Source organism: Lipophrys pholis (genome assembly GCF_963383615.2).
Source record: "Lipophrys pholis genome assembly, chromosome: 22".
NCBI classification, from domain to species: domain Eukaryota; kingdom Metazoa; phylum Chordata; class Actinopteri; order Blenniiformes; family Blenniidae; genus Lipophrys; species Lipophrys pholis.
Window position 1 is genome coordinate 9,036,908 of NC_137644.1, and position 24,273 is coordinate 9,061,180.

The following is a 24,273-nucleotide window of genomic DNA, read 5'->3' on the forward strand; positions in this document are numbered from 1 at the left end:
TTATTATAGTAAATTGTTTGTTACAAAAGGGGCAGATTACATGACTTCATTCTTTCTTCTGCTCCTTTTTATTCATAACTCGGAAACCTTTGTTTTGTATTTGTATAATTTTGTTTGTATGTGTCAATAAATGGTATATGAATAAACCAAACTATAATGCGTTCTACCATTTACAGAGTCTGAGCATTTTTAAAAAAGTTGTGCTTTCCCACATTTCCATGGAGAAGGAGCTGGAGCGTTTTCCCCCCAAAATTGCATTTTCGAAAAGTTGCACTGCCCCCGATTTCCAAGGAGATGGAATCGGAGCGTTTGCAAAAAGTTGTATTTTCCCGTTCCCACATTGATGGAGCATTTTCAAAAAGTAGCATTTTCCCTCGATTCCATAGAGATGGGTGTCAGAGCATTCTCAAAAAGTTGCACTTCCTCCCATTTCCACAGAGACTGAATTGGAACATTTATGACAGGTTGCATTTTCCCCGTTTCTACAGAGATGTTGCCAGACTGTTTTTCAAAAAGTTCCACCTGGGAAGCCATTTTCAAAAGGTTTTTTTAGTGATTTTGAGCACCGTTGCATAACTGGACACCCAAAGGCACAAGTGAACTTTTTTCATTTACACTTGAAAATGTTGTCATGGAAACGGGGTTCTATTCCCACAGTCCAAAAACATGCAGGTCAGGCTCATGGGTCCATTACATTGTGCTCCTTTTTTCAGATAATTTGCTATAAATAATCCTGTTTATGTCGTATTTTAGTTTAACACATTTGTTGGATGCACTGCGCAAACAATCTGACATCCTCCAACAAATGCTGCAGCCGGATATAAACTACGGTATTAAAATAAAGTTCCCTCCAGCACTTCAGGAACCGTTTGTGATTTCCCCGGACCAATTTGTTGAGCTTACAGCTGCCTTCGCATAAATTGGATCGTGCTGTCTTGTAGTATTATTGTGCTCTTTTCTATAAAGGTCTCACTACGAGAAGAAGGAGGAGGAGGAGGAGAAGAAGAAGAGTTCAGGGGACACGTGGACCGGTAAAACAGGGCTTTGTTCTTTGTTGGGGTGCACAGTTTGTCATACAAATGTCCCTAAAATTGCAATAATCTTAACATGAAGCCAATTTTAATTAAACTTTCTGCTGCAAAATACGGTAAAATGTAAAAAAAAACCCTCTCCATTGCTTTGAGACTAATACTAGTTATCAAGCCGATATCTGTTGCATCTGCTACTCTTACCATATTTGTTTTTTAAAAAAAAAATCAATATTTTCTTTGGAATTTTACCATTTCCTTAGTGCTTTGGCCGGATCGGAGCTTCTTGCCGGCCAGTTTTAGCCGACGGTTCTGATCATTTTCGATCTCGCTGATACGGGGAAGCTGTTTTCACGCAGTCATCTATTTTTATCCTGTCCATTAATCTCCATTCCTCCCAGTGAGAGAGGCTCCAGTGGAAGCACCTGTGTGTGCGAGCCGGCTGCAGGCGACGTCTTATCACAGCTCCTCGTCCTTTCCTTTCTGCCTCCCTCCCCCCCTTCTGATTGCTCGAAATAGCTTTGCTTGTTCACTTCTGATGCCGGCTGTCTGGCTGGACCCGTGCAGCCTAACCCCCCCCCCACAACCTGACAGCCCGGGAACAGCTTCGCCCTCGCTCCATCCCCGAAGCCAAACGCTGTTATCGCGAGGAGTCACCACCTCCCTGTCTCCTGCCGCCGATGCTTTCTCCTGCTGCACTTCGAAGGCGCCAATTTAGAGGTGGCTGTCTAATTGAGTAGGCAACATTCATGTGCGCGCACACACACACACACACACACACACACACACACACACACACACACACACAGTGTGGGGCAGTTTTGTCCCTTTGGATTGAGCCATCCTCCATCTTAGTTTTTTTGTGTTTCTGTCCCCGTGAGACTTTCTGTCCCAGCAAACATTAAACTTGTGTCTGTGGGCCCTTGGGTACTATGGTACAAAGTTGGCATGAGCCAACAATGAAGAGCTTAATGGGCAAACGAGTCCCCCATATAGATTCGCCTTTGTTGTCTTCCTTTAAGGTTCTAGTCTGGTCAATAATGGGAAATGTTGTGGGGGGGGGGGGGGTCACCGAAAATGTTCCCGCCTTCATTTGGTTTGGTTTACTTTGACGCTGCACTTTGGAGAAGAAGAAAAGCTTGACGAAGTAGCAACCCGACTCGTTGACTTGAGCCGTACGGTAAGCGGAAATCCCGCCCCTTTTAAGCGGCTAGCAGCTAGCGGCTAGTGGTTAGCCACAAGCAACCACGATAAATCTCTTCAGATATCAAAGAGCGTCTTCCTCACTATTTCTTCCTCAGTATTTCTTCCTCAAGTACTCCACATCGGCCCGCGACACATTTTATAAGATTTTCTCTGATAGCTTTGTTTGTTTTCTACCCAGAATGCACTGCGCTCTACATCACAGGGTCTGGGTTCTGACTGACTTGGACATCATTCATTAGTTTTTTGTATTTAAAAAAAAAATTTCTTGTCCACTTGCTCATAAATTCAGCGTACGTTTAAATCCCCTCCAATGCTTGTAACCGGGTCTTTGGGATTTTTCTCACGGTTTAGATAAATCTTGTTCAAAACCTTTTCTTTCTTTCTTTTTCTTTCTTTTTTTGTCTAGACATGAAATTACTTTTCAATCGCACATCAATAGGCAGTCACTCAACTCACAACAAAAGCGGCAGTTTGTCAGACGGCACTCGACCTTTAATTTCTCGTGTTTCAGCGTCACAATTTGAGTTGAGCCTGAAGAGTCGATCTTCACTCGCAAGGCAGGGCGACTCCACTTCAGGGGGGAAATGAAGCCTGCGTTCGGAATACTCATATAAACTGTACGGGGTCCCAATTCACCGCGTTGCTGCAAGTATTCTCCTCTCGCTGTACTCTGTGGAGAGGATGTTTACATTTCCTCACAGAACACTTTCAAATCACTCTTAGGTCCCGTTTTACACGAGGCTTTGTGTGGTTTCACGACAACAACAACCAGCAGCACCCACTAGTGACCAAACGTGCTAAAAACTACATTGTTTTCAGCGTTTCTGTCATTTTCTGTGTAACCACACATCGTTTTCACTAAAACGTGCCTCAGCAGTACCATAACTACCTAAAAACAAAACTGGTTTATTTGATCATTTTAAAGCCAAAAACACGATATGACTCCAACCTCCTCACAGGACTCTACACCGTGCACCACACACAGGAAGCTTGCTCATCTTTGGATTTCCACCATGATTCCAGACTCAGATAACCTCCGTCTACCACCTACACACGCACGCCAACATTTCCCCACAGACCTTTTTTTTCCACCCACTTTCCCCAAACCGGCCGTCTCACACACACACACACACACACACACACACACACACACACACACACACACAGAGCGATGCTGCTGTAGCTGCTGTAGCTGCTGGTGGAGCGATGAATCCTGCAGTCACCTGTAATTCCCACACCAGTTTCCTCACACACGTCACATTACGGCCACGGCAACGTGCGGAGAGGGGCAGACTGGGATTAACACCAGACTCTCAGACCCACAGACGGCAAGTCAATATCATCGAGTGCCCGCAGATTCTTTTTTTTTTTGGCTTCTACTTTTTTTTTTTTTCCTACCACTCCTGAAGTCTCTCCAGGTTCCTCCTCCAGAACGTCACTCTCTCATATCGAACAAACCAGAAAACCTGTTAAGTCCTTTCTGGATTGAGCCCCCCCCCCCCCCCCCATGAAATCCAGGAACGTCGACCGTAACCAACATCGGCTGAAATCAAATGTACTTTTTATGGAAATGTCAGAGATTATCACGTCATACACGCTGTTTACTTCACCCCGCTGAGTTTATGACACACGCGTCAGTGCAAATTTGCTCTTGAGCGAGGCTGGGTAGTGTAAATATGTTCCCCTCGATATGGGAAATGACAGCAGTCGTTATTTCACCTACAAGTCGATGGGGTTTGGGTAGAATCCAACATGAGGGAAAATTTTTCCCGCTTCTTCGACGGCGGCGCTCCAATTAGACCGGCATGAAAGTGTCAACATGCGGAATGTTAATGCAATTAGAGGAGGTATAACTTGATCTGGGTGTAATCTAGACCGTCACGACATTTTGCATCGCACGTGCACAAGATGAACGTCTCTTGTCAGGCCGAGAAATGAAGGTGTGCAGCTCGATGCCGAGCCGGTCTTGAGGATCTATATCAATTAATAGCCACTCTCTATTTAGTCGTGCACGATGGAGTGTCAAGGTCAGCGTCTGGGAATTTATGAAGGCTGTGGATCATGCGTGGACATGTGCTTCTCTCCACAGTCAAAACAAAGCAAACTATTTTTTATTTTTTTCCAACTTCGGAGAGCCAAAAATGCTGCCACGCCTCTAATCCTCTCCACAAAAGCCGAAATGATTTGGAATTTGGAAATTGGAACGATCATCCGGATTTGCCCTCCGCATCTCGTGAGAAAAAGGCGACAATGGCGGCCCGGCATTAGCTGAACTAAACCGCGCCGTCACCCCAGACGCGCGCCCCGCCATGAGAAGTTTTGACTGTCTGACATCGACGCAAGGCAACAGCGGGGAAAGCGCGGGCGGCTTGTGTTTCTTCACTTTGGCAAAACAAATTGTGGCGGACAGCTTTGACACGCTCTTCCCACTATTTTTGTTTGTTTGAGGAGACGCAATGTTGTGTTTACCGTATTGGTGTCACACCGCTGGCCAAAAAGCACTTGAGAATATATACGCAGCCCAGGCTATATATGTATTTATACATATCGCGTTTTAAAGTGGGACTCTCCTGATCCCACACGCTGTGAATCAGAGGCGCCTTTATGTGCGCTTCTTCACATGTTCTGGAAGGTGCAGCTCTATACGGGCCCCGGTGGTGAATAACAACGATCCAGTACGGTTTTCTTTGTTTCGCCGGAGCTCCGGAGCCCCCGTGGGTTCCCTTGTTGCCTGTGTGGCGGTGGAATAAAGCCCCGGCTGCAGATTACGAAAGCCTCACACAAGGCAAACGGTAGTAAATTTCCCTCCAGGCTAAAGCCCCACCTCAGATCACACAGGAGCAGCCCGGGGGGGGGGGGGGGGTAGTTACAGTTTAAAATCCAGGGGGTGTGCGTCACGCACCCTTCAACCAGTCAAGCACCAAAAGCGATGCCTAAAAAAAAAAAAAAGAAGAAAAAAAATTCCTATTGATTTTAGAATAACAATAACAGTCAGGCTCTGCAGCCCCTTTGAGTTGCGGCGTTACCTGAATATACGTCCAATTTCAGGGATGACTGCAAGCAGGCAACGTTCGGCCTTTTTGATCACTAACTCGCACGATTTCGTCGGAGTCCCTCGCCAGAGGTCATTCTTCCCGATTTTTTTTAACTTTCACGCCTGTTAGCGATCGTCTGATTCGCCGCCATATGTGGCCGACGCGCTGCATCCACGCGTGGATTCCCTGTTAATTAGAGCGCGCGTGTCCGAACGCCTCCGTTCGATTCCCGTCTCCAAGTTTCAGATGTTAAATATTAACAGACACGCCGCCGCCGGCAGGATGACCTGCGGAGGGAAGGAGCAGCACGCCGTTGCACTCTTTTCTTGTTGCCTCTATGCATTTTTATTTTGTTTTATCAAACACCCCTTGCAACCAGGGATGTAGTCTGGAAGACGTGTTTTCCAATTCCACTTCCAATAACCGAGTTCAATATTCTTCCCATTGAAATGGTAAAATTTGTCAAAAGACAAGCCACAAAGTGAGGCAGCTGCAAGCTGAGCTTCTGCTGCAAAATGGGTTGAGCCGACAATATTGATGTACATTAGTCTTTAGTCACAGTGGGAGCTCATGCTCTGAGTGGGTTGAAGGTTGAGCCCAGGAGTCTTGCAGCCTGCAGCTGGAGAGCCACATGTGGCTCTTTAGTTCCTCTGAAGCTTTCTGAAAAGAATACGTGTAAGAATTTGTATTCTTTTTTCTTTTCTTTTCTTTTTTTTTTTAATTGTCTTTGCATATCTCTTATTTTCTAAAGTTCTCTTCTGCTTAAAATGGTTGAAAAGGCTAAAGCGATATAATATGGGCCATTTTAAAAAAGGTTCCAAAGTGGTAAATTTGTAAAATAATAATAAAAAATAATAAAAATAATAAAAAATGTATTAAATACATTTTTTTAAATGTTAAAAAATAATGTAAATAAATAAATAAATAAATAAAATGATAATAATTTTAAAAAAAAAGTTCTCAAAATGTTTGAAATTGTCAAAGATGGAGCCAAAACAAAACATGACTCGAAAAAAGAATGGCCAAAATGGTGAAAACAACCAAATGGGCTAAATTCGTTAAAGTAGTCTAGAAAGATTATCGGGTATACGTACATGCACGATGGATGGATGGATGGATGGATGGATGGATGTATGGATGGAGCCCAGAAACTCTTGCTATTTCACCACCATGTCAAACAATGATTGATTTCAGTTCCGTCACCAAAGGAGTCACATCTGTGCGTAAAGTCAACAGTGGGTGTGGATTTATTGCGGTTTTCAACACGTAAAAGAGTCGTTGTAAAGCCGAGAAGCTGTAAAGAGTCACTTATAATGGAGCATTAAAAACTCCAGCATATTCACGCTGTTATCTTTATCACCGCCATACTTTCCCTTCAGTAATCCAAACCATTTCCTTTATGGCGGTAAGTCGGTGTGTGAATTAAAATCCTGGGTTGTAATTTCTCCCGACTTCACTGGAATTCTCCACGAGAGGAAACTATTTCCACGCGATGCAGGGAAGTCCAATTTTTCTTCCGAACGTGGAAGCAGGAGAGACCTGTTTTGATGACGATATTGGTTTTCTTTTGATTTAACTGTCAGCAGAGGGCTCTTGTGATCTATCTGTAATGGCCCTGACCTCTGTTGCAGTAACTGTATTTAATGGCGCCCGCCACCATCAAAGGGCTTTTCATGGCAATATTAAACAGGGCTTTTCTCTCAGTTTTTTTGTTTTTGTTTTTGTTTTTTTGGCCTCAAACAATGTGCAGAGACGGCCTTATCATTTCCCTCCCCTCACTGTCACACACTCGTGTGTGTCTTTGTTTTCCTGCTCAATGTCCCATTGATTTCCTCGCAGTGATTCTGGAGTAAATTATATCTATGGGCCTCTCTACATCATGACCTCCATGTGAAGGTGTATAAAAGCCCTTTTCTTTTTTCTTTTTTTTTAGCCATGTAGCTGTCATTCCCAGCCAATGACCTCATCAACTACACACTGGCCTCTGCTGGGTGAAGTAAGTTATTGCCGTAGGAAGAACAGAAAAGAGCGAGAGAGAGAGGCTCACTTTAAATGGGAGTTGTCAACCACATTAGGAGGCTCATTTGAAAATACCATCCCTGCTAATGGGTCATTCTGAAGCGGCACAAATGAGAAAGAAAACAAGAGTTTTCACGACTTCTTGTGTGTCTTCTCATCCTCACCAAAAAAAAGAAAAAACCCTCTTCTTTCGGCAGGTTTTTCTGAATCACCTGCATTCATCCCCTGCCTAAATTGTCCAAATATGTTGAGAGTTGATCAAACAGAGACGGCTTCAGAGCGAGCAGCCGACAGAGCTTCCCCCTGTGGGCTGTTGGGGATCAGACATGAAAACGGAGAAAGAACAAAGGCTTGTCGGGAGTGTTCAAAAACGCCCGGACCGCGGCAGCCCATCAGAATTGATTCTGTGAAAAGAGGCACGAAATAGCCGCCAACCGCGGGAAGAAGAATCTCTCAAACACGTCAAAACTCCTCTTTTCTGTCTGTCGGGGTGGGGGAGGGGGGAAACTCACTGTCAAAACAGAGAGGTTCTGATGTAAAGAGAAACCTTTACTTAAACATTGTTTTTCTCCAGGGAAAAGGCAACGAAGGCAGATTCTGCAAGTCGTGTTTTCATCAAAAGTTGAAGCACTTAGAAGCATTTAGCCTATTATTATTATTATCATTTATGTAGGTTTTTGTATAAGCAGAACCATCGTCCAAACATTAAAGGTCCCTTATTATGCATAAAGTCTCTACCAGCCATAGCAATAAATCCACCGTAAACATTAGGTGCCAGAAAGTCGCATCTTCTCCAGGGTTGCCAGATCTGATTCAGTGTTTCCAGCCCAAACGCAACGAAAAACCCACACGCCTCAGTAAAAAAACACAAATTTCAGAAGGATCGGCTCAACAGGAGGCTTCAGGACATGTAGTACATATGCCAGGCCTATAGGGGCTCATTAGCATTTAAAGTTACAGTAACAGAAACAGCCTGTTCTCGGTCAAGCTCACTGGAGGGACTTTTAGACTGGCTGGACTTCAGGACCAAGTCTGGATTTTTGGAAATACACTTGAAACACAATGCTGTGAGACCTCTGACCCAACAGGAAATTGTCGAAAAACTGTACAATATGTGACCTTTAAAATACAGATAATTTGTGTGCATTTTCTTTTTTGTGCTTTTTCATTCTTTTGAAGACATTTCGATAAATAGTAGGCCTTTTCCGTTGCTACTTCATGCAAAACGTGAAAATATTGGGGTCTGCCAACCTGTTTATTTTCTCCGTGTCTATTCAAAATGTCAAGAAAAAGAAGAGGAGCCTTCCCACCACAGAAAAAAAAAAAAGATTGCTATTTTTAAGTTGTTTACTGCAGTTTGCTGTGATAGTGTCACTCAGTGCCGACTCCGCCAGGCTGCTCGCGACCCTCAATGAATCAAACACGGCTCGCAACGCACTATATTCCAGCAGCCGCTGACAATCTTATTTCCAGCCATCGGAGAAGCCGGAGCGATGTTATTTACCGAGAACGGTCGGACAGAGGAAGATTGGACATTCCTGATCTGTCAAGGACGTGACTTTTGGCCGGAGTAAATCCTTCACTTTTATTGCATTGTCTTTGGGGCCATTTGGCACGAGAAGATCAAATTGGGAGGCGAGCATTGCTTTCATCGAACACTGTCTCCCACGGCGAAGTTTCCGGGTGCAGAGATAAAAGTCCAATCCGTAACGTGTGGACCCGGGGAGCACGGTCCTTCAACAGGTCTGGCCTCGCTGCTGACAGGAAACTGCTGATGTGGAAGTTCCGTTCATTAGAACGACATACGAGATGGCGCATTACCGGGGTCTTCGTCGGGGAAGAAGAAAACTTCAGCAATCAGCCTTTGAAAATATTTCATAGGTTTTGGAATTCGTGGTGGAGTTTGCATGTTCTCCCAATTCATACAATCACGGTCGACGCTTAGGCTCCGTTTCCATGGCAACGCTCGAGTGAAAATGCGTCGTTTTCGTCTCAGAAAAGCTTTGTGCCTACAACGTTTTAAGACGTCCTCATCCTACAAATGCATGCTCCTTCAACGTGAAATAATTGCAATGAGAAGCGAACAGGCTTTTCAAGAGGATGAGATTTATGGCGTAAAAGCATCACCCAAGATAAACGTCCTTACCTTTTGTGATATATATACTGCGCCCTATCTCCTTTCCTGTCCATCCATGATGCGTTTGATTATACTGTATATTCTTATTAGTTTTGCTGTTTCTCACTGTCACTCTGGTCCATTGAGTTTACTTTGTTGTGACGTTTGTTTTTGGTCCATCGCCTTTGATTAAATTATTGCTTATTGTGTGATAGAAGCTGTGTCAAGGTGCTTTTCGACATTATTTTTATCACATGGATGGATGGATGGATGGATGTTGAGATAGAAGCTGTGTGTCTGACTTTTAGAATAAAAAAAAGAGACTTGACTTTGAACTGTGCGTACATCTTTTTCAGTATGGGTCCTTATATGTGGCTTTCTTGACCTGAATAGGAATAAAAAAAAATTAAAAATACACGCACACATATTTGGGTAATTGGCTTTCAGGCTGAGTGCATGCGTGTTTGTGTGCGTTTCAAAGACAGTTGGAGTTTTCAGCGGCGAGCCGCCACGGAGGACGACACATGCAGCACTGCAGAGATCTACAGCCCGGGGGTCCTCTGACGTCAGCCCGAGAGGCTGATGGGAATTCAATACGCAGCAAACCGCACCGCCTAATTTATTCTACAATAAAAATCGACTGCAGCTTGTTTGTCTGCAGCTCCATTGATGGGTTTTTTTGGGGGCCCCGATGAATGTCACTGAAGTTCAGCGCAGATCCTCGCGGCTTTAGAGGCTTCTGTGAATCTCATTTATTTATCTGTTAAAGCAGGTGCTGCGTGACGGAGTATCCCTTATAACGAAAAGCAGCGGGGACAGTGTGTTCACTGTGTTAATTCCTGTAATGTGGTTATAAAATAGAACATTGAGCAATCCATTACACCAGAGAGTGCACACACAGACACACACACACACACACACCGACCGAGCTAAGTTGAAGCATCTCGCTGTAAAGGTAGACGGGGTATAATAATAGGGAAATAAAATACTCACGGATTTCTACTCGCATTTCCCAACAAAACTGATTTCTGATTCCTTTTCCTATTCAGACACTACAGTTTCCCCTGCACGGATTCATGATCGCAGGCTATTTCCATCCATCAAGAGGGAAACCAACCACATTTTCTGCCCGTCCGCGTCCGCCATTGTCTGCACGCAAACACTTCCATTTACCAAAACCATGAGCGTGGCAGTACTGTACACGACGAGCAAACGAGGCGGCCCGTTTTTTTTTTTTTTTTTGGCCCGCATGGAGAGATCCAATCATTCTCAAAGTGAAAACTTGCAGAGGAAAATGCCAGCAGCTGTGACACGTGCGGCGCTCAGCTGTGGGGGTCAAGGGGGCGGATCAGCCGGGTAGGCTCGGGCGACCGGGGCTGGCTCCTGCCTGGAGTCGCAGGCCCCCGGGCATCCAACGTGACCTTTCAACTTGCCACGCAGCGTTAGAACGGTCAGAGGAGACAAACTGTACAGTATGTACAACATGGAGAACGGAGGGTGGTGGTGGTGGTGGGGGGGTGGGGGGGGTCTGACACGCTCTTATTTACTCTAATGCGTGTCAAGCAAGCCGCTGCAGTCGAGGTAGTTCCAACCCGGCGTGAACAGAGTGACCTAAACCGACAATGCGGTTAAAGTCGAGAGCCGGTTATGTCTGCAGCTCCAACCAGAGTGAAGTCACAGAGGAGAAAGATGGAAAATGTTCAGATTTGCACACATGAAGGAGAAATCAGTCAGTCTGAGAAGTTTATAATATTATAGGTAACTTTTTGTGCGTGTGTGAAGAGTCAGTTCACATGTGAACTCACGTTAAGGCTCCGGCTTAGGTGAAAACGCCACACAGGTTATTTGATCGTTTTTCTGAAATTTATAAAAATGCGTGTTTCAATTTTAACATTTTGAGAAGAATGAAAAATAAGTCAGAAAGTCACACATTATAACATTATCGTCATGTTAATGCTTTCCACTGTTTTGCTACTCTGACACGAGTCAATTGTTTTTTAATTTACTTTACAAAATTTTAGCGTACATATTGTTTATGTGTCTAAAACACAGCTTTTAGGCCCTGGTTACTTGACAGTGTTTCAAGCGAAAACGCATTGTTTTTGCTTTTTCTTTAAGAAAAATGTTGTGGTTTGCGGCATTTCGGAAAGGTTTTACCCCGTTTCCATGGAGACGGAGTCTGAGCATCTTCTATAAAGTTCCGTCTTTAAAAAAGTCACATTGTCAGTGGCTCCGAGCAGCATTGTTGTAAACCCAAACTCAAAATGCAACAAAATGTGTCCGTTTTCACTTGAAATTGTCACGCAAACGGAGCTTAAATTGTCATTTCAGAATAGTCAGATAAGGCAGAGCTCTGCTGAAAGCAACTGCATGGTGGAAGAGAGAGAGAGAGAGAGACAGAGAGAGAGAAAAAGCTGCTTTGACCTTAGGTTCAATTCCCAGCGGCTATGCTGTGAGCTCGGTGGTAGCTGGTGAGCGTTCATGTCCTTGTCACGGCACTGACTTGTTCCACTGGTCGTTCAGTTTGTACTCTCGCTTGATAGTGCATCTGCAGTGTAAGAGGAATTGACTCTTAAAATTAAGACTGCGTTCAGATTTTCTCTTTCTATTCCCTCACAATTATGTTAAAAGGTCACTTGGGTACATTATTGAACTTTTCAAGGCACAACTTTACGAGATTGACTGTGTGATGTACCTGTCAGGGTGAAGCTATTCTGCTCTGAAAATCAGCCTCTTTTCTTTTTTTTTTTTGGAGGAAGGGGGGGGTCGGGTGTCCCGTGCTTTCTTATGCAACGCGTCCGGCTGCTTTACATGCTTTTTTCAATTTGCGCATGAAGCTCAAGCATGGTTGGGTGCACATAACACCCGTGGTTCAAGCCCCAGAAATTGGCCCGTGTTGAACGTCGATCTCTCTGCGGATTTGATTAGAAAACCCCTCGCAGGTGAGCCACAAGATGAATGTCTTCATTAAGGGATGCAATCTTTGTTGGGTTTGTTGAGTTGGCTTGAAAGACGTTAATGCATCGGAGACACACTTAATTATATAATCCACCCCTGTGCTCATGAATGATTTCATGTTAAGGTAGTTGATGGGAGCTCATTTGCATTTTCCCCTTGCAGATATTTGCAGCGTCGCTCCTGCAAAGATCCTGTCAGACCCCCAGAGCTGTTTGTGCCAGCAGAGATCTTTCACTATTGAGCAGAACTTGTCAACAGGCAAGGCAGGCAGCTGCTTGCAGCCCCAAGCCACTAGGGGGCCCCCAAGGGCTGACGAACTGTCGTAATGTCTTAAAATGCAGCAACTGCTGTGACCTACCTCATTAATCCCAACAAACGGCCGGTGGTCAATTTGCAATGACGTCTCTGACAGATGTCTCCCTAAAGAGGGCCCATGTCGCACTGACAGTAACTTTACTGACGTCAACCATGATGAAGGGAAGCTACTTGTCGGGGAGCGAGAAAAGAAAGAGAAGAAAGGAGAAAGCAAAACAGAGGTAAGTGGAGCCAAAACAATATTTTTTCTCCCCGCCGTTATTAAAGAGTTTCCCATCCACACGGGAAAAATCTGCATCCACGTGATGTCATGAAAACGGCTCAAAACAATGTAGTACTTATGGCAGGCCTCTAGGTGGTGCTGTAATGCTGCCACAGAAAATATGCTAAAAAAAAAACAAAAAGAGAAGAATATATAGAGCAGGGTTATTGGGTCGAGCAGTGGCATTTTTCAAAGTTGTCCTCTCTGGAACCCGTTCTTGAAACAACGCCATTTTTCAGACTCCTTAAAAAAATTTTTGCCGTGTCGTGTGGGCAGGACCTCACAGTTGGCTTTGTGTGTACCTTGTTCGGTTCCTGAGTGTGTTGACACACCGGCATGTGACCGTCCCGTCAACGTGGCTAGCAGCTTGCCAGCAGCGAGAAAGTGAATATGCGCAACATCTCTTACTGTAACTAATGAAAGGTATGTCTTAGAGAACTCTTTCGATCCTAATTTTGACAGTTTGCCAGAGAAGCACCTTTGTGAATTTGTGCCTGGGGCCAAATTTCTACAATCGCCAGTGACGCCTCAAAGGTAGAAAGATTTCCTCCGGACTTCAGCCACATGGCGCGTCAGTCTGGAATATTCCAAGGACATAACAGGATGAATCCATACTGTGTTTCTTTTGTCTTCTCCCCCCCAGATGCTGACTTGTACAGCACTGTCATCGTCTTGTGTTGAACAGCAGGCGAATTCTTGCTTTACTAGACTCGCTAACATCGCCGAACTCCAGCGGAGACGGAGGGCAAGGTCACAGCGCTGGCCTGGTGTTTATGGTCATAATGGAATGTGAACTCCGGGTGAGGGAAAAGGGGCGATATGTTATAATGAAGCGCCCCCCCCCCCCCCCCCCCCCCCTCCGCCGGTTGTTTGTTTGGACAGACCGGCTGTCTCACAGCACAAGCTGTGGACGGAATACTAATGGATATGACTAATGACTCTTTCTCGCCTCTCAATTCCTCCAGATTCCTTCTCACTCGACTCTCTCCTCTCACTCCTGCTTCTCCCTTTGCATCCTTGTGGATGAAACTTTCCACTGTTGAGTAAAGGATTCAAGATTTAACTGACGCTATCGGGGGACATAGAATATTTGGAGGAGGGGTGACATGGAGACTCTAGAAGCGGACTTGGGATTGAAAGTTTGACTCTAAACACTGTCCCGGAGCAAGACCCTTGACCGCCATCAGCTAGATGGAGCGCCCCAGTGTGGCTGCATCTTAGAAATAAAAATTAATAAATGTGGGAAATGGAATTTCCCCTGGAGGATCGGTAAAATATGTTGAAGTTGCAATCTCAAAAAAGGCACAACTCTTTTTCTTCGTTTTGGCAACTTTATTCCCCCCGGAGCTGAACACTATTTTGATTTTCTCTTCTACAGCAGCCGGCAACATGAGTTTCATCCATTTACAGTCCAACCAAGAAGCACAAAAAAACCAACTTATTTCTGCCATAACATTTTCAATATAATCTATTCAAGAAACACAAGTTAGAAACCACTGTGTATTTGTATACAAAATAACAAATGATATTCCCTATAATGTTTGCAGGTTGCAATATTCAGTGTAGTTTACTTTAATTAGTAGGCAGGTAGGTCGGACGTAGTTTTGTTTTGATTCCTACAGGATCCGCTCTCTTTGCGGCTTACTTTACCGCACATCAAGATAAAAGTTCTTAAACGCACAAAGTAATCCGACGTTGTGCCAGAAAAACGCCCCCACGTCCGTCCAAATTGAATCAGTGTGTTGGGCTTGCAGAGGCGTATGACGTTGCAGCCAGCGAGAGAATCTGGGTGGGATGGAAGAGTTCCAGTTGAGCAGAATGACTTTCTTGGCCTCCAACATTCTAAGATTTAGAGCCATTTGCACATCTCGTGAGAAGAAAGTAGATGTGATCGGGAAACAACCAAATGAGGGCAACAATGAACTCGTGACATGGAGTTCATTCGTGGAGTGGACAGGAAACCTGAAAATGGCATAATACCTAATCTGACGGTAGCAAAGAGCGGATAAATATGAATTGGGGAAGAACAAATAAAATGTGCTTCCACACGTGAGCCGGATGATGGGGTAGTAAATGTATTAGAGAATGCTGTTAATTCAGGCGTAAAAAAAAACAACCAAAAAAACAGCACACACTGCATTCACTCTTTCAAATGAATCCTTCTCGCACATGGGCAGAATGATTTACTTTGATTGCTGTATGCATAAACTGTGGTAGAAATTTCAGAAAACTTCCATTGTTAAACAATGCAGGTCATCTGCAAATCCCTGAATGTTTTGATGTCCCTATGTTTTTTTAATAGTTTTTTAACTGTATTTTAACATGTTCATTTTGTACAGTGAGCTTGTGTGTACTGAAAGACGCATATAGGCACATCAAAACATGCAGAAATAGTGTGTTATGACTTTTGTTTATGATCTGGTATACCGTTTCTGCAAAAATCGCAAAAAACTGTAAAAGATGAAAGGGATTTGGGCGAAAATTGAGGCACGTACACACAAAGCACATCAAAAGATGCAGAGAATTCGTGACTAGTGTGCTTCGACTTTTCTTTATAATTTTTTGGGCAAAACCGTTTCCGCATAAATCGCGAAAGACTGAAAAATTTGCCAGTCAAAGCAGATGGGACTTCGATGAAATGGGAGCACGTACACAAAACGCGCATCAAAACGTGTGTAAAATTGAGGAATATTGTGCTTCAACATTTGTTAATGATTCAGTCAACTGTTTCTGCAAAAATCGCAAAGAAATGAGAACAGCCGTCCAGCCAAAGCGGAGGGGATTTTGATGAAAAACACAAAAGGGAGGGGAAACAAATTCTCCACAATTCTACAGCCATAAAATCGGACTACATCCAGTCCGTCAAGTTACGCGACGGCGAACGACGCCCACATCCTCCACTGATCCTTCCTGATGAGTAATTGGTGGGAGGGCATCAAGCCAGTTTTGGCATTTTGTAACCAGAGAGTGGGCCTATCTAATCCCCTCTCTGCATCCATCAGAGGTGTTTAATTTTCCAAATCGTACTTTCTCCAGAAAGCGCTGCCCTCCAGGAAGACAAGGAAGACATCCCAGAGCTGCAGAAACTCTCCACTGGGCCCGATTAAAACCTGCTGAGATTTAACCGAGGATTAAACGCCCCCTTTGGCACGAGGAGCTTGTATAAACTGTTTGAAATTATTTTTGGGTATCGAGCATTAAAGATTTGGAGTCTTGGAGTGGCCTGTTTGCTCTCAGAAGAATGCTCCAAAAGGAGTTTATTTCTATATTTTATAGCAATAAAAGAAACTGGATCTGTTCTTTTATTTCATCGGATCGCCGCTCTGCAACGTGACTGAATGTCACGATCAATAGCACTAAGGCCTTCTAATCCGGCGTCTCGTCGCCACTGCGCGACACTACCGTTAGCCATCCAATTAGCACCGGCGCTGGGAAACAAGAGACACTGGGTGGTAGACGTTTGCTCCAACAGCCATTCTCACAATCAATTTAACTTTCCATTCAACACCACTGGCCACATCACAACAAAGCCCCGGCAGCCTCCGCCGCGCCGCACCGCGCCGGGTCGCCACACGTCTCCGAGAGCTGTTTGTTTACATCCAACGTGTTTGCACCTTACATAAATCATCTTCTCTCTTATTATGATATTACTTAAAAAAAAAAAACAAGTGGGTCGAATCTAGGGTTCTAAATAAAATGAGATTGCATTGATTGGGCCAATAGATTACGACATTTAAGAGGAGCTTTGGCAGCGTATTGGCTGTATGTTATTTAATCGTCCCTTCAGGCTTTTACTTCTGAGCCATTTAACGAGGTTCTGCACTCCAGGTCAATAATGTGGCTTTCTTTTATTTTCTGCTGCACCTCCCATCATCAGGAGGAATTTCAAACATTAACGACCAAGTCGGCGTTATAAGTAGCACGGGGTTTTAAAGCTCATCCAGCCGTCCTGTTCCCCTCGCTCTGCTTGAAGATTCCCCTCCATGTTGAGAGAGACAAGCTCGTCCCTCAGTTCATTAGTAGAATACAAACAGTACAGATTCCCCGGTGCTTCACAGTCTGTACACACACACACACACACACACACACACACGATTTGGGCAGGGGAGCACCCGCAGGACCCGTATTGCCAATATAACGTTCGCTAAAAGACACACACTCGCATCTGTTTAAACTAGAAAAGAATTCAAAACAAGAATTCTCACCCCCCCATCCCCCCCCCGAATACATTGCACACGCTTAAATCAGCTTTAATGAATCCATAGCCGTTTATTGCGATCAGCATGCATCTAAACTTTTGTTGCAGCGAGAGGTGGAAGTGTTTGAAAATGTTCACCAAAGTCAGCTGGAGAACAAAGAGGAGCAACTAAAGAGGAGGATATTTCCCTCTGGAGTGGTTGTTTTCAACTGTGCAGGACTTAACATTCATCAGGTAAACAAAAAACACAACTCACAATGAATGCTAATCAGATTTATTAGACGCTCCAAGTGTAAAAAAATGCCACTGCCGACGTGCATGTTTGTTATATCAACTTTGTGGGGTTATAATATGTCAAGGCTCTTTATCGCGACTGTAGAATTTATATTAATTTACTTCATGATCCATGCAATTTGTTTTATTTTTACATTTAAAGCCGCTTAAAACACTAAGATCAATGTTTTAACTTTATTTGTATTATATAATCTTTTACAAAATAGCAATTTTGTTGAGTTTTGCTTTAAACGTAGATGCTACAAGGAAAGTGTACAGAATATTCAAGAGCCAATAAAACAAACGTTTTGCATTTACACGGCAACGTTTTGAAAACGATGTCAGTTGACACAGAAACGGCCGAAATGCTGAAAACAATGCAGTGAGCATGCCAGGCAATGACTCAACATGTGGTAACACAGACATTCACATGTGCAGACGACCAAGTTGGATCATTATTGCAGAAACCGTCGACTATAAAACTACCAAGTCCCAGGAGAATCTGGACTGGGAGTCGTGACACTACGGAGGTAAACATTGTTGTTATTGTTCATCTACAGAGCATGTGCAGAAGAACTATTTACTACAGCCGGCGTGGACATGTGCAGTAGCAGCGTTTCGAAAATGTTCACCTCGGGAGCTGTTTTTAAAAAGTTATCTCTGTGCACAGTTGTCCGAAAAACAAATGCAGCAGAATTTTTGCAATTTTCTACAAAAGCAGAGTGAGACAATTTTCAAAAAGTTGTATCCCCCCCCCCCCCCCCCCCCCCCCCCCCCCCCAGTTTCCCGGGCAATGGAGTAGGAGCATTTCTGAAAAGTTACATTTTTGCCAAACTTTCACAGAGATGGAGTCAGAGCGCTTTTGAAAAGTTGCATTTTACCCCAGTTTCCATGGAGACGGAGTCAAACCATTTTCAAAAAGTTCTGTTTGATCCCCATTTCCACAGAGATGGAGTCGGCGCGTTCTCAAAAACTTATGTTTTCCTCCGTTTCCATGGACACGGAGTCGGCGCTTTTTCGTCAAGTAATTTTTTCCGCAGCTTCCATGGAGACGGAGTCAGATCGTTTTCAAAAAGCTGCGTTTTTCCCTCGTTTCAACGGAGACCGAGTCGGAGTGCTTTCAAAACGCCTGCTTGCAATTGAGTGTATTTTAGGGATTTTCACAACAACAGCTGAAGCAGTTTTACAGTGCAGACACTGTCACTCTATTTTTGTTTGCAGCGGATCAACACCACAGTAGAAACCAACGCATCCAGGTAAACTGCCTAAATTGTCTGTTTACTTGTGTGTGTGTGTGTGTGTGTGTGCGTGTGTCTGTTTACTTGTGTGTGTGTGGGTGTGTGTGGGACACTAATGAGCTGACTGATTACAGTGGAAAGCCTCAGGTTATCATTAGCTCTCCCGAGATCAAACACCGGATCAAGTCAACAGCAGGGCGGGCGGGGAGTTGCCGGCCACAATTAGATATTTGTGTTTTTTTCCGACTCGGAAAGTCGAAAAAACATGTCCAAAATGAAGGAAGTTGATGGAAAACAACACTCGACGGTGGTGACAGCGGGGATTCCCAACACGCCTTGTATACGTCCACAAAGGCCATCGGTGGCGGATTTCAATGGGTTCCCTTGGACAAAAGCAGCCAGCGGCACACACGGGGCTGGAGGTTTTTTCGTAGGCAGCTGTCATTGTCTCGCCTCCCTTCCCCGTAATGAGTTCGCCGGTCGCCTCATGTCTCCGGGAGAATTCAACACATGATCATTAACCCAACAGCCCGAGGATAGACGCTCCCCTACGCCGCCATTGTTCATCAACGCCCCTCGATCTGGGTCTCAGCTTGGGAAATGGGTTGGTGAGACTTTTTGCGTCGCCAAAAAAAAAAGTTGCTGGCTTCCACGTTTCCTCCCATTTTTTTTGTTTCCATGTGAAACTTTTTGTTTCACATGTCGTTTTATCGGTTTGTTTAACACGTATTTTAGAGATGTACTGTATCAGGGATTTTACCGGATGATGCAATAAATTGTATAGCGCTAATAATGTTTTCAAAAAAAAAGGGGAATGTAGTCTTGCACTACGAGTTAGTTACTTTTAACTCTCTCAGCTTTCTCAAATTACCACTTTAAATAGATTTAATTAATGAAACTACCGTTTCTGGCTCCAGTTAGATAGACTTTACATTTCCGATCGGAGCGTTCCGAGAGAGTCGTCCGGGAGGGATCGCACAGTGACCTTCTCCAGCTCCACTTTGCGGCGGACTCCGCGGAGCGGCGTCGGGGAGCCCGGACGCCCGGAGGATGGCTCCTCGGCAGGCCTCTCTCCTGGCATCCTTCCCCTCCTCTTTTCTTCTATTTCTCCCTTTATCCTGTCCTCCTTTTTCTGCGGAGGCCCTCCGAACCCCCCATCAGGGCTCATTCTGTTCATCCCACATGTGAGAGAGGGGGGTCAGCGCAGACCCTCGCACACACACACACACACACAAAAAAAAAAAAAAATAGATAAATAAACCAGCCACTCAATGTGAGGATCTTTGTTGCCCTATAGGCGAGAATTGGCTCCATTCACAAGCGCTTCCCTCCTCCTCTCCTCTACCCCCCACCCCCACGCCCCGGGAGCGGACTACTCGGGGCAATTCTATGCCTTATTGCTCCGGCCTCTCCATGGAGAACAGTCCCGTCAAAGCGTTTTGTGGGGACACGGGAGGAAATGAACTGGCTTTGTGCTTAAACACACTGACATATAGGGCCGGGATCACGTGGTGAAGTCCGCAGGGGCGAGCATTTAACAAGAGAAAAGGGCACAATGTGGAAAATGTCTCTTAAAGGCCTCCAAGTGACCGTCTTGGAGGAAATAAAGAAGAAGAAGAAGAAAAAATGCCAGGACCTATTTAGAAATGAGTTTGCCCTGAGCTGGCCGTCGTCCAACTTAATCCACATTGTGTTCTGACTTCCTCCGGACCGGAGCAGGTTTCTCAAGCTCATCTCCACTTCATGTTTAATCCCCCCCCCCCCTGCCCGCCCCCCTTGCTCTTTCATTGGGATCACAACATGTGTTGATTCTAAAGAAATGAAGCGGACACCTCATTTCGAGCAAGAATGAGCTGAGGGGAGGCTGGTAGGGGGGAGGAAGGCTTTTGTCCGTGGCGGGAATGCCCATAAGACAGAGAGGAACACTGTGTGGTCTGACAAGGTGGGGGGGGGGGGGGGTTGCTATACTGAAGAAAGCCATGGCAACGCAAGCCACGATCACATAGCGCCGATACAATACTGCAGCGCCAAGTTTGTCATTCCAGTCAGGCCTGACCCAAATTACGACATCCTGGGAAGGATTCTTCTTCTTTTTTTTTTTTTTTTAAATGGCCCACTTCAACCAGCTGCCATGCACAGACAGACTTAATTGGGCTTGCACATGTTGGACTGATAGTCCTAATACACCAAACATATGGATGTTTGAAGTTTAATCGCCGTGGAAGCAGTCCTGTGAATGATTTAACACCGCAGCCTTTCAGCCTATGGCGGCTGGATTATTGGAACTTTTCAATTGTTTACCCGACGTGTCTACAAGCCACCTCTCCCATCTGCACTTATAATTCCCAGAATTTTTAAGCCTGAATGTTTTTTTTTTTGTTGTTGTTTTTTTTAATGTTGCCGTATGTTTATTATCTCTTATCAACAGCCTCGAGGGAAAATCTGCTTAAAAATGGGAAGAACAACAAAGCAGCGATTAGGACCATATCTACAGAAGTTTGTTTTGTTTGGGGTTTTTTTTCAATCAAAAGGCAAAAGTGTCAAGAAAATGCAAACTCGTGTTATGATCCCAATTGGCGAGGGGGGGGGGGATCTTTCTGCAACTTTACTCAAAGTTTTCTAACTAAGTGTGAGTGCGAGCGCACGGATAACAATTTCCCAACTTTTCTGCTCCCGACAGACACGCAGAAACCCCCACCCCCCGAAAGAAAAGTCACATCAACTGCACAGCCAAGACACACATTGAGTTTTCCTTCATGCCATCTGCACTCGCAGAAAAGTTCAAACGCCAAACTTTTTTTGGAGTGAAAACACTCTTTTCCCCCCACAAAAAAACTAAACGAAAAAAGGTACCTGTAAATAAAAGTCACTTACTTTAGATTGGAGGTCTGGTCGTTGTAGTTTCAGAGCTTAAAGCAGAAAAGTTTCTCTAGGCTCTTTTCATCTGCACCTCTGCCCTGCTGCCCTGCCTCTTCAATACTATTTCTCTTTGTGGGCTGAGCATCCGATGGCTGTGTAGACTTTTTTTTTTTTTTTAAGTGTGTGTTGCACGGGGGTTGAGGGGAGGGTGTTGAATGCCGGATTTCCTGACTCGTGATCAGGAGCTCATTACCCCCACAAGGTCACTCCAGGGACGCCCTGCCCGGCACTCAGCGAGACCGGCGGGAGGATGAGAGTGTGAGAGAAAAGGGAGGAGAGAGTGGAGTGCCTGGGAGAGAGCCTTCGGGGACGGGACGGGGTGGATTTTCGGAGACGGCATAAACACAGAGTGGAGCGAGAGACGGTGATCTAAATGCTAACAGAGGCGGCTATTCGGGGTGGGAGCGAGCAAACACCAGAACAAAATGTGGCGGTGTGATCCGCGGTTGAGCCCGCCGAGCGAGCCGAGCGAGCTGGGAACAGCAGTCCAGTCAAAGCACACAGTTACATAAAACTCCGTGTTGATCCATGGAAAAGTGCGTCCAAAGCAATCGATAGAATATTGACCGACACCAGCTGCACTCCGGATTTGGTTTTCAAGCTTTTAACGTGGGCCAGCGCTTCAAAAAAAAACAACAAAAAAACAAGAAACAGACAAGTTCAGGACTCCGTAACACCGAAACTGTTGCCTCGGTGTTTGAAATGTGAAGATTTCTGATTTTATACTCAATTGATCATCCACAACATATCAGGTGTTGAAGATAAAACGTTTTGTTTGTTATTCATGGAGCCGATCCCAGCTGACTTTGGCTGAAATGTGCGGGAGGCCCTGAATATTTCATCAATCCATGAGAGGATAGACGCAATGTGCCTAATTTAGGCTCCGTTTACACAACATCAAGTGAAAATAGAACATTTCATTGCATTCTGGAGGTCTGTTTACATGACACATGCTCAGAACCTCTAAAAACGCAACTTTCCGAAGACTGACACCAGTCAATTGCGCACTTTTTTTTTTTTTTTTTTTTACTAAAAGTGTCTAAGTTCACATTCCCCCGTTTGATGCGGACCAGAGTACCCTTTAGGGACTTTCTGGAAACGGCAACATTTTGAAAACATGTTTCATTTGCACATAAATGGCAGAAACACTGAAAATGATGGAGTTAACGTGCAAACATTGTTCATGTTGTCCATCTACTGAGCATGTGCAGAAAAAAATATTCACTACGTCCATGGTGATCCTTGATCGTGCCGAGCTGCTCTTTGTCCTGTTTCTGTCCTTGCACCAATACGCCAAAGTCAAAAGAATTGGCTGCCATTAAACCCTGCAAGAGTTTGGAAATAAACCATTAATTTGAAAAGCAGAGAAGCAGCACCTACATGCAGGACGTTGGAGAACACGGGTGTCGACTGATTCTTGTCCGGTTACCATGAATAAAATATATCTGTATTTTACTCTTAGTGCTCTGGTCAAGAGAAACAATGCCTTTTTAATGTTTTACTGACAGAATTCAATTTTTATGAAAAATGTATTGGAGCCTAATAAAAGTTTAAAAGCTGTATCTGCTTCCTCACTTGCACAGACACTAAAGTTGCTTCTGGAAAAGCACAGTGAGGCTCTGTTTACACAACAATGTTTCAAGTGAAGACGCATTGTTTTTGCCTTTTCTTTTCAGAAAAGTTTTGGTGTTTGCACGTTTTGAAAACAAAGTCCATTTCAATGGAAACAGCTGAAATGGTAAACTATGTAGTGAGCATGTTGAGCCACTAGTGGGCACTGTTGGTAGTTTTTGTTTTTCTGCCGTTTCCACGGATACGGAGCGTTTTCGAAAAAGTAACATTTTCACACGTTTCCATGGAGAAAGAGTTGGAGCGTTTTCGAAAAAGTCACAGTTTTGAAAAAGTCTCGTTTGCCCCCATTCCCATGGAGACGGACTCGGGGCATTTTCTAAAAGGTCACATTTTCTCGAGTTTCCATGGAGAAAAAGTTGAAGCACTTTTGAAAAATTCAAGTTTTCCCCCCAGCTGAAATGTTCTAATGCCTAATTTTCCCCACAAAATTTCTTTCTTTCTTCTTAAGATCGTGAAACGTAAAATGATTATCGAGACTTGCATTTCTAGGAATCTACATCTTATCTTATAAGCAGTAGCGCAAAATCATAAGAGTCACAATTATGGCAGTTGCAGACTATTGGCTGATATTTAAGCATTAATCTGTAAGTGCAGCACTTCTTTTTGCATATGTATCACAACAGATGTTGAAAATAAATCACGATTTCCGACATTTCAACAACAAAACATAATTGTTTTATTTTGCGATGTAAAGCGTCTTTGAGTGCACAAAAAAGTGCTATATAAGTTTGATTTATTATTATTATTTTGTTCAAAGTGTGTGTACAAACGATCTTTAAGTGTACTTAATATAACAATGTAGATTCATTCCGTTAAACAGAGTCATCGTCAATACACAATCCCTCAAGTTCTTTCAGTCTGAAACAGACAGAGTAATGTAACTCACTGGCCTGGCTGAAAAGTACTGACGCTTTCCAGTAAGTAATTAGTAATTGATTTGCTTTTCCAAGTAACTTAGAAGGATTTTCTGCTGTCTGACCAATCAGTGCAATCGACTCATCAGCTAATAGCTTCGTACCCAAACACAACCCCGCAGTCCTGTCCCAACGTAGAGCCGGGAGACGGCTTGCTGTA

General features: G+C 44.3%; 1 protein-coding gene across 1 annotated transcript in view; it reads right to left on the reverse strand.

The window, feature by feature from the left end:
- Positions 1-22,034, reverse strand: part of ptn (pleiotrophin) — a 49,430-nt gene extending 27,396 nt beyond the window's left edge. Inside the window, exon 1 of the mRNA XM_080492304.1 lies at positions 21,523-22,034. The gene's annotated coding sequence lies outside the window, so the exon portion shown is untranslated. The remainder of the gene's footprint in view (positions 1-21,522) is intronic.
- Positions 22,035-24,273: the final 2,239 nt, after the last annotated feature.